This window comes from Nicotiana tabacum, chromosome 8, assembly GCF_000715075.1.
Source record: "Nicotiana tabacum cultivar K326 chromosome 8, ASM71507v2, whole genome shotgun sequence".
Lineage (NCBI taxonomy): Eukaryota > Viridiplantae > Streptophyta > Magnoliopsida > Solanales > Solanaceae > Nicotiana > Nicotiana tabacum.
The window spans coordinates 206158782-206174277 of NC_134087.1; the positions used below are offsets into that span (position 1 = coordinate 206158782).

The 15496-nt window shown below is 44.4% G+C and overlaps 1 pseudogene; it reads left to right on the forward strand.

The window, feature by feature from the left end:
• Nucleotides 1-15496, forward strand: part of LOC107804055 (beta-amyrin synthase-like) — a 57527-nt pseudogene that overhangs the window by 19397 nt on the left and 22634 nt on the right.

Consider the following 15496-nt stretch of genomic DNA (forward strand, 5'->3'; position numbering starts at 1 on the left):
AATATAATATATTTCAGAAAACTAAATTCAAAGATCTATAATTGTCGTTTTTGAATCATCTCAAAATTCTTTGTGGATCAAAAGATATAGGCTTCCTAAGTTGGACCAACAACCTACGGATTCTTCATGACCGCGGACCATTTTCCGCGACTGCAATAAAACCACTGCGCCGAACGGTAAAACTTCCACCCCAGCTGTAAATTTAAGCACCAGAACTAATGCCTGAGTCCTGGTAATGCCCAGACTCGCTCAAAACTCACATGAAACACACCTGAGGCCCTCGGGACCTCAACCTAAACATATCAACACCTCCCATAACATCATTAAAACTTAGTCGAGCCTTCAAATCACTCAAAACAGCGCCAAAATACCAAATCAACTTCGGATTCAAGCTTAAGAACTTAGGAACTTTCAAGTTCCACAAATTATGCGAAAACCCATCAATTCAACTCCGAATGACCTGAAATTTTGCACACACATCATAAATAACACAACGGACGTACTCCAACTTCCGGAATTCCATTCTGACTCCTATATCAAAATCTCACCTATCAACCGGAAAATGCCAAAATCCCAATTTTGGCAATTCAAGCCTAAACCTTCCATGGACCTCTAAAATACATTCCGATCACGCTCCTAAGTCCCAAATCACCTAACAAAGCTAACCAAATCACAGAAATTCCAATCTGAGATCATAAACTAACAAGTAAAACCTTGGTCAAACCTTTCAAATTTTAAGCTTCAAACTGAGAAATGTTCTTTCAAATTCATTCCGATTACCCTGAAAATCAAAACCGACAATTTACACAAGTCATAATATATCACACGGGGCTAGTCACGCTCGAGAACTGGTAAGCGAAGTGCAAAAGCTCAAAATGATCGGTCGGGTCATTACATTGAAAATTTCATTGACAACGCTGTTATATTTTTTGAAGATGTACAGAGGCCTGATGGTTCATGGTATATGATATGACTCTTGAGAGCCGTTGAACTTGCAATAAATAGTTCATTTTTGCTCTATTGATACATATGACATGATTAATGTCATGGGTTGCTTTCCAGACACCCCCCATGACCCCTTGGCCGCGCCCCATGGCGGCCTAGTTCACAATTCCTAGCGCCATGGTCGGCCCCGTGGTCTTGGCTGCGCCAAGTGACAAGCGCGCATGCGCCTCTATCGTCCCACCGATGCCTCTCGCCAGCGCCCAGTGGCTGGCCAATGACAACAGCGTCGCGCGCCCTGACAATGCCGCATGCGCAGATCATGATGCCTCACCAGCGCCCAGCTGCAGGACCATTCCAGCAGCGCCTCACGCACAGACCCTGATGCCAAGCACCAGCGCCCAGCCTCAGGCCAACACAGCAAGTGTCGCACACGCCCACAACACCACGCGCGCAGACCCTGACCCGCAAGACAAAGTTGCTGCCATCGGACTTAGTTCTACATTGTAATAAACTAAGTCCTTTCATTGTAATTATAGGCTAGTTTACATCATTTTCATTCAGTGTGCTTCTACAACTTTATTTAGACTAGTCATGTAACTTTGGTTTATTTTTTTTATGTATTATTAGGGGGAATCAAACAATCAAACATTTTCAAGCAAGCAATTTTCTGTATTGGTGTCTCTCCCCCTCGACACTGCATCTTTTGTAATCAGCATTTCATTCATCAATAAAATGATCATCATCATTCAAAACCAAAGTCGCTCTCAGCTTCCGCAATTGCTCGTGACATTGGTTTTCCCGCACGGCACTGACAATCTAGTCTAGCGTGCGGAGAGGACCTCATTGGCGGACAGTAACCGCACTGAAATCGGTTGCTTAGCCTTACGTTGCCCTTCCAAAGAACATCGCATTGCGTAATAGTTGGTATCAGAGCCTAGGCTCGACATCGAATGGGGGAACACATTTGCCATCATCACCATTTCTGACCATGGTGAATCATGGGGAGCGTCTAGCATCCCTAGAAGAGATGGTTGACCGATTACGACCCATCGTGGATACGGTACCTGATCAAAACAACAACCTAGTGCAAAGGTTGGACGACCTAGACCACCGAATGCGGTAAGCGGAAAATAACATTGCAAACATCAGTCGTAACTCTGAGAATTACCGAAAAACGGCAGCCATTGAAACTGCCAATATTCATGGCAAATTTGAGGACCTCCAACAGGAGTGTGCCGACGATTTAGCCCATTGGCAACAAGAGGCAGACAGACTAACTTCCATGTAGCAAACCATAGACAACTTGACAGGCAGGCTCAATATTGTCAATGCTGCCCTACAAAGCCTACTTCGAGGAGGCAACAACCACATCGGGGATGCAGCAAACCTCACCCCCATTCAACAAAAGCTTAAGATATCGGAGACAAATCCATACGACGGATCTTGGGATACTAAAGAAGTGGAAAACTTCATCTTCGACATCGAACAATACTTCGATGTCGTGGGCCATTTGGAAGAATCTAAAAAGGTAGCGACTGCTGCCATGTATCTTCAGGGCGATGCCAAACTTTGGTTGTGGGTCAAATACGAAGCCATCAAGGCCGGTGAAGATACTTTACAGACATGGGATGAATTGAAGGCAGCACTACGCCTGCAATTCTTCCCCGAAAATGTGGAATACAATGTAAGGAGAAAGCTAGGGGAGCTCCGCCACACCAGATCAGTGCGGGAGTACGTGCACGAATTCTCCGCACTCATGCTAAACATACACAACATGAGGGACAAAGACAAACTCTTCGCATTCATAGAAGATTTGAAACCTCATGCCCGTATGGAACTACAAAGACAACGGGTAGACACCTTGCCCAAAGCCATTCAAGCTGCAAAATGTCTTGGCGATTATCATTTGGGAACTCAGAATGACAGACCCCAGCCATCTGTCCGAAGGGGATTCAACGGGAATCATCCCAGCAATGGTGTCCCAAGCAAAAGTGGGGGAGATCGGAGTGCATCCAAAACTAAGACTCCTCCCTCCAGCAGCAACAGTGCTGCATCCATCAACAACAATCAGGGGAGAAAGCCTCCCTTAGAATGTCGTTATTGCGGCGGGGCACATTGGAACAATGAATGCCCAAACATAAAGGTCAATGCTCATCAGACTATCGAGGATGAGTCAGATGCATCAGACATATCAGAATCAGACCAGGTAGGCGCCTTCAATGCAATTGTTGGCTCTATCCCACATGCCTTAGCGGGGACCACTGCATGTCTTCCTAAGAAAATCTCAGTCCCAATCACCAAGAAAGGGAAGGAAAAGATGGACGAGAGGCCTCCTAAGCAAGAGAGGACCCTAATGTTCGTCGAATTGAAAGTGAACGGCAAGCCCCTTCACGTATTGATAGACACGGGCGCTACCCACAACTACTTGGCTTCAACTCAAGTAGAGCACCTGGGTCTTATTGTGCAAAATATCAAAGGCCGTATGAAGGCCATCAACTCGCCACCCCAGGCATTAGGTGGAATAGCTACAGATGTCCCCGTGAAACTTGGCCCATACAAAGGAAGCATCGACCTACGCATCGCAATCATAGATGACTTCGACATGATAGTGGGTTTGGAGTTCATGAGGCAGACCAATACCATACCAGTGCCATATGCCAACATGCTCCTGATGTTGGGGGAAAACGGGGCCAAGCCCTGCACCATACCATGCTTTCCCATAAAGATGGTTGCTGGAAACATCTCAGTCATGCAGTTGGAGAAGGTAGTCAACAGACATGAACCCTTGGTTCCGGCTACCCTTCGCAGCAACAATCAGCCATCATGTCATCGGCCTCAAAAGACTGATGACGCCCCTCAACATGTGAAGACTTGTCAACTATGCCACAAGGACAAGTCAGATTATTCATCACAGACGGGACCCTTGCAGCCATTACATGTCCCTCAGAGACCATGGGAAAGTGTTTCCCTCAGATTTATCACGGGATTACCCCAAGTCGGTAATCTTGCATCCATCTTGGTTGTCATAGATTAGTTTTCAAACTATGCAACCTTTATAGTAGCCCCGCAAAACATCTCAGCAGAAGATACAACTCGACTCTTCTTCTCGCACATTGTCAAACATTGGGGCCTTCCCAAAGACATTGTTAGCAGGCGCGACTCATGCTTCACTAGCAACTTTTGGACCCATCTCTTCAGGTGCTTTGGGTCAACATTGAGACACAACTCAGACATCCATCCACAATCGGATGGCCAGACAGACTGGTTCGATGACATGCTGGAGGAATATCTCCGCAACTTTGCAACCGGATCATAAAAGTATTGGGTGAAGCTCTTGGATGCTGCTAAACTGTGTTTCAATTCTCAAAAGAGCCATCATACAAACAAAATCCCATTTGAAATTGTTATCGGACAACAACCACTTCTCCCGCAAACGGTGAATGCATCAACCATGCCGAAATTTCCTCGAGCTTCCAACTTCTCGAGCGAATGGGAGCGCAACATGGGGATAGTGCAGAGCTATCTCATCAAAGCCCAAAAGCGGGCAAAAAGATTCACCGAACAAAATTTTTGCTTTGCCCAACATCAAACAGGGGACAAAGTAATGTTATGCATCCCAAAGTGATACTTGTTTGCAGAGAGGACCCATGACCCTCGCCTGCAACAAAAATATATCGGGCCTCTGCCCATTGGAAAAAGCATTGGGAAGTCCACATACCAGGTGAAAACCCCATCCTGGTGTAAGATCCATCCAGTTTTCCATGTTAGCCGCATGAAATCATTGCATCGCTACAACAGCAAGCTCAAAGGACAGAGGGGCGCAGACCTCCCATCCAACAACCACTAGAATCATCATCATCATCATCATCATAAGGCTCCGAGGACAGCACCAACTCAGGTGGTGGAGAATGTCATGGGCTGCTTTCCAGACACGCCACATGACCCCTTGGTCGCGCCCCATGGAGGCCTAACAAGCCTCACAATGCCTAGTTCCATGGTCAACCCCGTGGTCTTGGCTGCGCCAAGTGACAAGCGCGTATGCGCCTCTGTCGCCCCACCGATTCCTCTCGCCAGCGCCCAGTGGCTGGCCAATGACAACAGCGTCGCGCGCCTTGACAATGTCGCGCGCGCAGATCCTGATGCCTCGCCAGCGCCCAGCTGCAGGCCCATTCCAGCAGCGCCTCGTGCACAGACCCTGATGCCAAGAACCAGCGCCCAGGCTCAGGTCAACATAGCAAGTGTCGCGAGTGCAGACCCTGACCCGCAATACAAAGTTGCTTCCATCGGACTTGGTTCTACATTGTAATAAACTAAGTCCTTTTCATTGTAATTATAGGCTAGTTTACATCATTTTCATTCAGTGTGCTTCTACAGCTTTATTAGGACTAGTCATGTAACTTTAGTTTATTTTTTTTAAGTATTATTAGGTGGGATCAAACAATCAAACACTTTCAAGCAAGCAATTTTCTGTACTGGTGTCTCTCCCCCTCGACACCGCATCTTTTGTAATCAGCATTTCATTCATCAATAAAATCATCATCATCATTCAAAACCCAATTCTCTCTCAGCTTCCGCAATTGCTCGTGACATTGGTTTTCCCGCACGGCACTGACAATCTAGTCTAGCGTGCGGAGGGGACCTCATTGGCGGACAGCAACCGCACTGACATCGGTTGCTTAGCCTTATGTTGCCCTTCCAAAGAAAATTAGGAAGGCGTTGTGTAACATTAATCATGTCAACAGGTATGGTTGTGGGGGTGTGTGCTTCATATATGCTTCTTGGTTTGCTCTTGGAGGGCTTGCTGCAGTAGGAAAAAGTTACACCAACTGTGCAGCTGTCCGTAAAGGTGTTGAATTTCTGCTAAGAACACAAAGGTCTGATGGTGGTTGGGGAGAAAGCTATCGTTCTTGCCCTGATAAGTTAATGTAAAAGCAAAAAAGGCTTCGTACACCTACAATAACAACTACATCTCAATTTATACATCGTTAAGGTCGGTTATAAAATCTATATATGCATCATGCTCCATTTGGAATCGTTTCATTCCAATACTGAATAGTTTAAGCCAAGTTTTCTATTAACATGAACTTTTCCCCTTAAAGAAGGGGAAATGTAAAGATGACTGTGGATCAAACAACAGTGACTCAGCTTTGTATTTGATCAAAACAGGTATACAGAGAACTTGAAACAGATCACTCAAATCTTGTACAAACTGTATGGGCATTATTGGGATTGATTCACTCTGGCCAGGTGAATTCCTTGTAATTTATTTCACAATCACAGTAAAAAAAATTCTTCTTCAAAAGAGTGACTAATTTACCAACTTCTCCATTTGGATATGTTGATAGAGATTCGAGGCCCCTCCACCGCGCAACAAGGCTGTTGATTAATTCTCAGTTGGAAAATGGTGACTTCCCGCAGTAGGTAATGGCTTTGCAAATTACAAGCTAAACAAAGGAGAAAATTCTTCGACCGTTAGATCAAGTTGTTATGTATTGGAATGAGATAGATTCATCTTTTCTGAATTTAGTCGCTTGTCATTTGAATCATTTCTAGTAATAATAAGATCTATTTAAATAAAATTGCAGAGCATAAATGAGGGTGTGTCAGCATGGGAGCCTGCAGGGGCCTCAGAGTATTTGGAGGTAACTTTTCACGATCTAGGAATTTTGTCAATTTGCTTCATTTCAATGATGTTAAAGACCTTCAACTTCTTCTGTAGTCTTCCATAACCTGAATAATTAACTTTCTTGTTTTGTTTTATAATCTGACAGTTGCTCAATCCTACTGAATTTTTCACAGACGTTGTTATTGAGCATGAGTAAGATTTATTTCTCTAGTTCCTCTCTTTCCCTATAGCTTTTTTCCATTTGTTAGTCTCTATTTTATAGATTCACACTGATTAAATGTCAATCCAGTTATGATGAGTGCATTGGCTCGTCAATCTAAGCACTTGCTCTATTTAAAAAGCTATACCCTGGACACCAAACCAGGGAGGTTGACAATTTCATTGATAACGATGTCAAATATTTTGAAGATGTACAAAGGCCTGATGGTTCATGGTATATGATATGACTCTTGCGAGCCCTTGAACTTGCAATATATAGTTTATTTCTGCTCTATTGATACATATGTCATGATTAATCATGTCAACAGGTATGGTTCCTGGTGTGCGTGCTTCATATATGCTTCTTAGTTTGCTCTTGGAGGGCTTGCTGCAGCAGGCAAAAGTTACAGCAATTGTGCAGCTGTCCGTCAAGGTGTTGAATTTCTACTAAGAACACAAAGGTCTAATGGTGGTTGGGGAGAAAGCTATCATTCTTACCCGGACAAGGTAATGTATAAGCAAAAAAGGCTACATAAACCTACAATAACAACTACGTCTCAATTTATACATCGTTAAGGTCGGTTATATGAAATCTATATATGCATCCTGCTTACTTGGAACCATTTCATTCCAATACTAAATAATTTAAGCCAAGTTTTCTATTAACATGAATTTTTCCCCTTAAAAAAGAGGAGGAAATGTAAAGATGATGTAACGACCCACCTGGTCGTTTTGCTTTTTAGAACCCAGTTCTCCTATATAAGACTTTCCGCATTTGCTTTTACTGATTTATGACTTGTGGGAATGATCGGTTTGGGATTAGGAAGAGTTTGGGTTGAAATAGGCTCACTTGATTTTCTAAGATTTTCTTAAAAGGTTAAGTTTGATTTTGGTCAACATTTTCAGTAAACGAACCTGAACTTGTGTTTTGACGGTCCCAAAGGGTTGTAGGAAAATATGGGACCTGGGCGTATGCTCGGAAATGAATTCCAAGGTCCCTAGCCCGAGTAAAGAATTTTTGTTAAAAATTGATAAACTGAAATTTCCAAGGATTTAAAGAATTCAATAATATTTGATCATGATGGTATCGGGCTCGTATGTTGGTTCCGGAGCCCGGTATAGGTCCAATATAATATATAAGTCTCGTCTGCAAAATTTGGTACAAAACGGGACTAATTTGATGTGATTTGGACATCCTGTTGTAAAAATAGGAATTTCAGTGTTCTTAAGGATTTCATGCATTTTGAAGTTGAATTTGTAGTTTTAGATGTTATTTCGGCGACTTGATCGCTCGAGCAAGTTTGTACAAGGTTGTTGGACTTATGTGGGTGTTCGTAGTGGAGCCCCGAGGGCTCGGGTGAGTTTCGGGCATAGGTTGGGAGTAGAAAACACACAAGATTTCCGGTGTTTTTGTTGCTGCTGCAGATCTCGCAATTGCAAGATATTGTTCGCAACAGCGAACTCGCAATTGCGAGGAGGGCATCGCATTTGCGATAAGGAGCAGGCTTGGGCGTCGTCGCATTTGTGACAATTCTTCGCAATTGCGAACCCTGCAGGGTCCGCATTTGTGACCCCAGGTTCGCATTTGTGATCGAAGTAGGAGGAGGGCCAATTCGCAATTGTGAAGCTTTTGTTGCAATTGCGAGTTCGCATTTGCGAACCTGATGTCGTAAATGCGACATCAGAGGCCTGGACACAACTTTTAAAAATGGGACTTATAAGAGGGAAATTTCCCCATAGGTGAACTTAACTAATATGTGATTTGATTGTGCGGGCTACGTACGCATGAAGTGACGAGAGTCCGTATGTAACTACTATTCCTGTTATGTCCGGGTAGTTCTAGGCTTACACCATATTTCGTTAGTGCTTTTATATGATTATAAATTGTTGAATTGCATTGATTGAAACCTCGTGGAGAATGTTATGATTTCAAGGATTTCAAGTAAATAATTATTCGGAAAGTAACTAAAGAAATATTTGAATTGTACTTATATTTTACCGCATCACAAGTATATTCCCCGCGCGGGTTGATTATTCCCCCTACTCTCATGGGAGCAGGCCATTCGCCTCGGCAGATTGGTAATTGTATACAAATACAGTTCGGGTCGTTCGACCCTCGGCAGTGCACAGTTTACTTTTATGTTGGATCGGGTCGAACGTCCTCGGTGGTACTTATATGTGATAATAGATCGGAACTTCTTATAGTTCTTATAAGTTATTGCTTGAAATGTCACTTGATTTAAAGGAAGAAAAATGCCTATAATTTCTAATTGATGAGAAGATTTTTAGTATTATTTCTTATTTGCACTTGTTGCTATCCATGTACACTGTGAATTGAAATATTTAAACTTCGTATTGTCACTCTATTGACCCTAGTAAGTGTCAAATCGACCCCTCATCACTACTTCTTCGAGGTTAGACTAGATACTTACTAGGTACATATTATTTATGTACTCATACTATACTTCTGTACTTAATTGTACAGGATCTGAGCCAGGTGCATCTGGCTATCCTTCTAGTGCGCATTGTTGATATCTGGCCTAGACTCTACGGTGAACTGCTCCCTTCTGATGTCGTTCATCAGCCTATTGGAGTCTCTCTTTTGTTTATCTGTCTATTCTATCTCAGGCAGTAGGCTAGATGTATTCTTTTGTATATTCTACTAGATACCCACATACTTGTGACAGCAGGTCTTGGAACACACATTGGTAGACTATTCTTTTGGTATTGTATAATTATTTCTGTACGCTACTAATTATCACTTGGTGTAATTTCAAATCTCAAAATTTTTACACTTGTTTTAGTAAAGTAAAACGAGAACTTGTTAATATTTCCGTGTTGGCTTGCCTGACAATGGTGTTAGGTGTCATCATGGCCTATAATGGAATTGGGTCGTGACAACATGGTATTAGAGCACTAGGATCATGTAGGTCTCACAAGTCATGGGCAAACCTAATAGAGTCTTGTGGATTGGTACGTAGGCGTCTGTATTTATCTTCGAGAGGTTATAAGGTGTTAGAAAACTCCTCTTTTTCACTTCCTATCGGGAAAATTGGTATACTAAATTTCCCTCTTCTATTCTCTCACAGATGATGAGTACACACACGGCAGATGTTCCAGACCTGAGAGGAGCCGCTCGCCCAGTTGCTAGAGGACGAGGTAGAGGCCGAGAGAGGGCACCGGCCCGAGGTAGGGGACGATGGTGTCCCAGAGCTATTCTAGTAGCACTACCGGCAGATCTTGCGGGAGCTCCTATCATTTAGGAGCCGGGCGAGGTGCCCACAGCTGAGCCTACCCCGGCAGACTTTATGACAACACTAGTTATTTAGGAGGTCATGGGACGTATGTTGCGGTTCATGGACACCATGACTCAGGCTGGTTTATTTCCAGCGGATCCAACTACATCACAGGCGGGAGGGGGAGCACAGACCCCTATTGCTTAGGCTCCTGGTCATGCAGCTGCAATGTATCAGACTCTGGGTGCACTACCCACGGATGGGGCTCAGCCAGTTGCTACATTGCTGCCCGAGCCCAGACCAGCTACAGATGGTGACCCGCAGAAGCTGTTGGATAGATAGACTAGACTTCACCCTCCTATCTTCGAGGGTGAGCGTCATGAGGATGCCCATGATTTCATTAATAGGTGTAGGGACATATTGTATAACATAAGGATATTGGAGTCGCATGGGGTTGACTTCACTACTTTCCAGTTGGAGGGTAGGGCCCGCAGATGGTGGCAGTCTTATGTTCTTGGCAGGCCAGTAGGTTCCCCTCCCATCACTTGGAGCCAGTTCATATAGTTATTCTTGGACAGTTATATTCCACCTTCCTAGAGGGAAGCGTTATAGTGCCAGTTTGAGCAGCTTGAGTAGGGTCAAATGTCTGTGACCGACTATGAGGCAAGATTCTCTGAGTTGTCTCACCATGCACTCATGATACTTCCCACGGATGCAGAGATGGTGCGGAGATTTGTTGCGGGGTTACACCATGTTATTCGAGCTAGCATGGCCCGAAAGGTGGATATGGGTACTGAGTATCAGTTAGTGGTAGAGATTGCTCGCAAGATTGAGGGCTATCGCCAGAGGGGTAAGGAGAAGATTGAGCAGGACAAGAGGGCTCGATTTTCCGAATCGTTCAGGGGTGCCCCAGCTAGGGGCAGAGGTCACTTCAGGAGAGGTCAGCCCAGCAGGCCCCCGTATTCAGCAGCACCACCACCTCCCCGAGGTGCTCCAGTGAGGCTATATTTCAGTGCGATGTCGGAGAGTTCTTACCGTCCCCCAGCTATTCAGGGTTCCTCTGGCGGGTATTCTGGTCATCCGAGTTCTTCCAATGCTTACTTCAGTGCCATTCCAGAGAGTTTATATTGCCCCCAGCCATTCAGGGTTCTTCTAGTGGGTATTCAGGTCAGTAGGCTTAGACTTCAGGACAATAGTATATGGAACCGCGAGGTTCTTATGAGTGTGGGGATCCAGGCCACATGAAGATTTTTTGTCCCAGACTTCGGGGCAAGGCAGTACAGCAGAGTTATCAGCCCATAATTGTAGAACCGGTTGCCCAGCCTTCCAGAGGTGGGGGACAGACTAGTAGATGTCGTCTTAGAGGTAGAGGCCAGACAGAGAGAGGTCAGCCAGCTACTGCTCAGGCAAGTGGAGGCCAGCCAGCCGGTGCTCCAGCCAGATTCTATGCCATTCCGGCCAGACCAGATGCATTGGCCTCAGATGCTGTTATCACATGTATTATTTCTATTTGCGGTAGCGGTGCTTCAAAGTTATTTGAACCAGGGTATACCTATTCATATGTGTCATCTCTGTTTGTTCATTTCCTGGATATTCCTCGTGAGCCTTTGGGTACTCCTATCTATGTGTCCACTCATGTGGGCGATTCTATAGTTGTGGATCGGATCTATCGGTCCTGTGTGGTTACCTTCTATTGTTACGAGACTAGAGTGGACCTTCTGCTACTTGACATGATCAACGTCGAGGTCATACTGGTCATGGATTGGTTATCTCCATATCACGTCATTCTTAATTATCATGCCAAGATTGTTACTTTAGCGATGCTAGAGTTACCTAGATTGGAATGGAAGGGTTCCTCCGTTAGCTTATCTAGCCGGGTTATCTCTTTTCTGAAGGATCGACATATGGTCGAGAAGGGTTTTTTGGATTATCTAGCTTATGTTCGGAACACCACCACATATTTTCTGACAATTGATTCAGTTCTATTAGTCCGGGAGCTCGCCGATGTGTTTCCTTCTGACCTTCCTGACATGCCACCGGATAGTGATATTGATTTCTGTATTGATTTGTCTCCAGGCACCCAGCCTATATCTATTCCACCGTACAGTATGGCTCCGAAAGAGTTGAAAACGTTGAAGGAACAACTTGAAGAGTTGTTAGTAAAGGGGTTTGTTAGACCAAGTGTGTCACCTTGGGGCGCACCAGTGTTGTTCGTGAAGAAGAAGGATGGAACCATGCGGATGTGCATTGATTACTGCCAGTTGAACAAGGTTACCATCAAGAACAAGTACCTGTTGCCGCTCATTAATAATTTGTTCAACCAGTTTCAGGGTGTTAGGGTGTTATCTAAGATCGACTTGAGATCATGGTAGCTGATGATTCGGGACTCAGATGTTCCGAAGATGGCATTTCGGACTAGATATGGCCATTATGATTTTCTAGTGATGTCCTTTGGCTTGACTAATGCCCCAGCAACATTTATAGATTTGATGAATAGGGTGTTTAGACCTTATATTGATTCCTTCATCATCGTCTTCATTGACGACATCATGATATACTCACGTAGCTTGGGGGAGCACGAGCATCATTTTAGAGTAGTGCTTTAGACCTTGCGAGAGCAGAAGCTATATGCTAAGTTCTCCAAGTGTGAGTTTTGTCTAGAGTTAGTGGCATTCTTGGGGCATGTTGTGTCAGAGAGGGTATTAAGGTGGTTTCCAAGAAGATCGAGGCAATTCAAAGTTGGCCACGTCCTACTATAGTGACCGAGATCAGGAGTTTCTTGGGGTTAGCAAGTTATTACAGACGATTCATATAGGGGTTTTCACCTATTGCATCACCTCTGGCTAGATTGACCCATAAGGGAGCTCCTTTCCGTTAGTAAGATGATTGTGAAGCGAGCTTTCAGAAGCTCAAGATAGCTTTGACCACAATACCAGTTCTTGTATTGCCTTCCGGTTCAGGGACGTATATTGTGTATTGCGACACGTCACACATTGGATTGGGTTGTGCATTGATGCAGGTGGGACGAGTTATTGCATATGCTTCATGCCAGCTGAAGATTCATGAGAAGAATTATCTTAAGCATGATCTAAACTTGGTGGCGATTGGTTATGACCTTAAGATATGAAGGCATTATCTGTACGGGGTATCATGTGAGGTTTATACTGATCATCGTAGCTTACATCATTTGTTCAAGTAGAGGGATCTTAATTTGAGACAACGTAGATGGCTTGAGTTACTGAAGGATTATGACATCAACATACTTCATCATCCGGGCAAGGCGAATGTGGTCACGGATGCCTTAAGCGGGAAAGCAGAGAGTATGGGTAGCTTGGCATTCATTCCAGTAGAGGAGAGGCCACTAGCTTTAGACATTCAGTCATTGGCTAACAGACTTGTGAGGTTGGATATTTCAAAGCCCAGCCGAGTTCTTGCATGTGTTGTTGCTCAGTCTTCATTTTTGGGGTAGATCAGGGCCCGACAATTCGATGACCCACATCTAGCAGTTCTCAGAGAGACAATTCTATAGGGTAGTGCCGAGGAGGTTTCTATTGGCGAGGACGGTGTTCTGTTACTCCACAGTCGCCTATGTGTTCCTAATGTTGATGGTTTGAGGGAGAGGATTCTAGAGGAGGCACACAGTTCGCGATATTCCATTTATCCAGGTGCTACGAAGATGTATCGTGACTTGAGGCAGCATTATTGGTGGCGGAGGATGAAGAAGAACATAGTAGAGTATGTGGCTAGGTGTTTGAATTGCCAACAGGTTAAGTATGAACACCAGAGGCCAAGTGGCCTACTCTAGCATATGCCTATACCAGAGTGGAAGTGGGAGCACATTACTATGGACTTCGTAGTTGGGTTGCCCCGGACCTTGCGGATGTTTGATGCAGCATGGGTCATTGTTGATAGGTTGACCAAGTCGGCACACTTTATTTTGGTTGTGACTACTTACACTTCAAAGAGATTGGCTCAGATTTACATTCGAGAGATAGTCCGGTTGCATGGTGTGCCTATTTCCATCATACCAAATAGAGGCCCTCAATTCACTTCCCATTTCTGGAGAGCCTTTCAGAGTGAGTTGGGGACCTGTGTGGATCTTAGCACAACATTCCATCCTCAAACCAACGGGCAGTCGGAGTGGACAGTTCAGATTTTGGAGGATGTGTGATTGACTTTGGAGGACAGTGGGATCAGTTCTTGCCCTTGGCAGAGTTTGCTTACAACAACAGCTATCAGTTCAGCATTGAGATGGCTCCATTCGAGGCTTTGTATGGTCGGCAATGTCGTTCTCCTATCGGGTGGCTTCAGCCAGATCAGGCTAGGTTGTACGATATATACTTGGTGAAACATGCCTTGGATAAGTTAAAGTTGATTCAAGAAAGTCTTTGCATAGCTCAGTCCAGATAGAAGAGTTATGCGGATCAGAAGGCGCGTGATGTATCATTCATGGTTGGAGAAAGGGTTCTCTTGAAAGTCTCGCCAATGAAGGGTGTTATGAGATTCGGGAAGAAGGGCAAGTTGATCCCAAGGTTTATTGTCCCATATAAGGTGTTGAGTCAAGTTAGGAGGTTGCTTATGAGCTTGCTTTACCTCCCCCTCCCAGTTTATCGGGAGTTCATCCAGTTTTCCATGTATCGATGCTGCGGAAGTATCATGCCGACTTGTCCTATGTGTTAGACTTCAGTACTATTCAGCTGGATGAGAGGTTGGGTTATGAGGAGGAGCCAGTTGCCATTTTTGATAGACAGGATCGCCAGCTGAGATCCAAGAGGATTTCTGCTGTGAAGGTCCAGTGAAGGGGCCAACTAGTCGAGGAGGCGACCTGGGAGTTCGAGGAAGACATGCGGAGTAGATACCCCCATCTTTTTCCTAGCTCAGGTACTTTTCTATGTTCGTTCGAGGACGAACGTTTGTTTAAGAGGTGGAGAATGTAACGACCCGCCTGGTCCCGCACTTTCTTTTACTGATTTATGACTTGCGAAAATGGTCGGTTCGGGATTGGGAAGAGTTTGGGTTGAAATAAGCTCACTTGATTCCCTAAGATTTTCTTAAAAGGTTAAATTTGACTTTGGTCAACATTTTCAGTAAATGGACCCGAACTTGTCCGGGACCGTAGGAAAATATGGGACCTGGGCGTATGCGCGGAATCGAATTCCGAGGTCCCTAACCCGAGTAATGATTTTTTGTTAAAAATTGTCAAACTGAAATTTCCAAGGATTTAAAGAATTCAATAATGTTTGATCATGATAGTATCGGGTACATATGTTGGTTCTAGAGCCCGGTACAGGTCCAATATAATATTTAAGTCTCGTATGCGAAATTTAGTGAGAAACTGGACTGATTTGACGTGATTCAGATGTCCACTTGTAAAAATAGGAATTTGAGTGTTCTTAAGGATTTCATGCATGTTGGAGTTGAATTCGTAGTTTTAGATGTTATTTTGGCGACTTGATCACTCGAGCAAGTTTGTACAAGATTGTTGGGCTAG